The sequence below is a fragment of the Delphinapterus leucas genome, chromosome 13 (genome assembly GCF_059928025.1).
Source record: "Delphinapterus leucas isolate spDelLeu-1000000601 "Yukka" chromosome 13, BTC_Dleu_Yukka2, whole genome shotgun sequence".
In the NCBI taxonomy this organism is placed as follows: Eukaryota; Metazoa; Chordata; class Mammalia; order Artiodactyla; family Monodontidae; genus Delphinapterus; species Delphinapterus leucas.
This window is the reverse complement of record NC_143141.1, coordinates 27,257,508-27,259,527: the sequence shown is the minus strand read 5'-3', so window position 1 is coordinate 27,259,527 and position 2,020 is coordinate 27,257,508. Positions and strand designations below refer to the sequence as shown.

The window sequence follows — 2,020 nt, the reverse complement described above, 5'->3', positions numbered from 1 at the left end:
AGCCCTTTTGTTGACTTGGTGTCAGACAGCGTATGGTTAGGGTAGCCATCAGGTGGGCCCAGAGACTCTCAGCAGACACAGGTGCCTTGGGTCCAGAGATACCTCCTAGCCTCATTCCAGCTTCCTTCGGGGCCATTAGCCTTTAGTAGACACAACTCAAGAGGCAACAGAAGCTTGGTTTAAATCATGACCTGGCCCTGGCCAGTGGGATGTGGGTTGTGCCACTTCTAGGTCTAGTCCATGTCAAATCCCACACTCTGTCCCCGGCTGCCTTCTTGCCCTTCAGCAGCGACCTTGGGGGCCATAGCAGACTGATGGCATCATTGGCCCTGATCCTTCTCACGTGGATTCTTCTCACACTCCTTCTCCATGCCCTTTCCACATGACTTTGCATTTCCTCTCACTGAAGAGGCAGGGCATGACACCTGGAGATCTAAGGGGCGGCCCAGCTGAGCTCCGCCTAAGCTGCTGACCCACAGACTCATGAGCTGAAAAAATGTTTACCATTATTTTGTGGTGGTTTTTTAGGCAACATTCTCGTGGCACTAGATAAATGAAACAGTAGCAACCCCAAAAACTGAATGGAGCAGAGCCACCCCACCACCAAGGCCATTGGGTTCCAATGTGAACAAGCAGTAAGCTTTTACTGTGCCGTCGCGGTGAGACTTCAGGGTTTGCTTATTACTGCAGCAGAGCCGATCCCTCCTAACTAATCCACAACGACACAGATCATAGGCCCCCTCCTTGCTCCAGTGCCTGAGAGACCTGAGCAGAGGGGAGACCGTAGATAAATTGAATTGCAGGGACAGCAACTAGCCTATAGCTTGTGGAGAAGAAAAACTAGCCCATCTTCCAGAAGCCGAGGTGCTGGTAAAGGGCCAGGGCAGAATACTGCAGTGTGCTGGTGCTCAGGACCACCTCGCTGTAGCCCTGGTGCCACACAGACTCAGACAGTCCTGACCAGGGCTTTTACTTATCACCTGACAACGGTGCTCCAGGGCCACACGTAGGTGAAGCAGCTGCAACTGCTCATTCCACAGGGTGGGCTTCTGAATGGGCAGCACTTCCACCATGCCCACCACCTACCCCTCAGACTCAACCACCCAGAAGCAGGAGCCACTCTCACTGAAGTAGGATTTGGTGATGTCAGACGTGTCTGTGTGCAAAGACATGACCTCAAACTGGATCCAGGGGTGTTCGGCAAGAAACCTCAGGGCAACAAGGAGGGCGAGGCTGGCCATGAAGTCCAGGACCCAGGAGCGAGAGACTAGGAATAGGGCAAGGGGCCTCCGCAAGCAAGAGCAGAAGGGTTCAGGGCAGCTTTAGGATGTTGTGGAAGGTGGTGGGAAGGTGCTCGGTCATCACCTTGGAGAACAAACCCACGACCCATTTGCGATAATTTTCCTGGTATTTGTGGATTTGATAAGGAGCCATGGAAGACTTCTGTGTCTGGATCTCAAAGTTCAAGAGAGAGGTAGGAGTCCCTGTATGACTTCCTGGCAGCCCTGGGGGAGAGAGAAGAAGCCATGTGAGTGGCTTATCCTCCCATCCCCCAGAACCGGGGATGACCCTGCTCAAGGATGTGTCTTTCTGCTTCTACCCAAGACGAAATAGGCCACAACCACTGGGAGAAGGTGTAGAGTCAGCAAAAAGGTCTGCATTTGATCCTGTCTCCATGCATGATTATGCATGTTACATAATCTTCTCCAAGAACCTGCCTTCTGAAGTTGTTTAGAGGATTTAATAAAATAACATATACAAATCTCTGGTTATGAAGTACCCTCCCCTCTCCCTCTTTCCCCTTTCCCTGGCTCTCTCAGCTTCTCCATACATTGGGGTGGCACCATGCAGCAGCCAAGCATGTGTCCCTCTCCCAGGGACCATACACTGCAGTAGTCCTGTGTTTCCAAGTACAAGTTTCAACAAAGGCTTCTTCCCACTTGTTTGCAAATTTTCAGGCTGTTGAGGTGGCATAAGATCCAAACACCAAAAATAGACCAGCCTTGAGAGCCAGAGGAGG

General features: G+C 51.7%; 1 pseudogene; it reads right to left on the bottom strand.

The window, feature by feature from the left end:
- Positions 1-808: 808 nt before the first annotated feature.
- LOC111169117 (N-acetyltransferase 8-like) lies at positions 809-1,808 on the bottom strand (annotated as a pseudogene).
- Between the last annotated feature and the right edge of the window lie 212 nt (positions 1,809-2,020).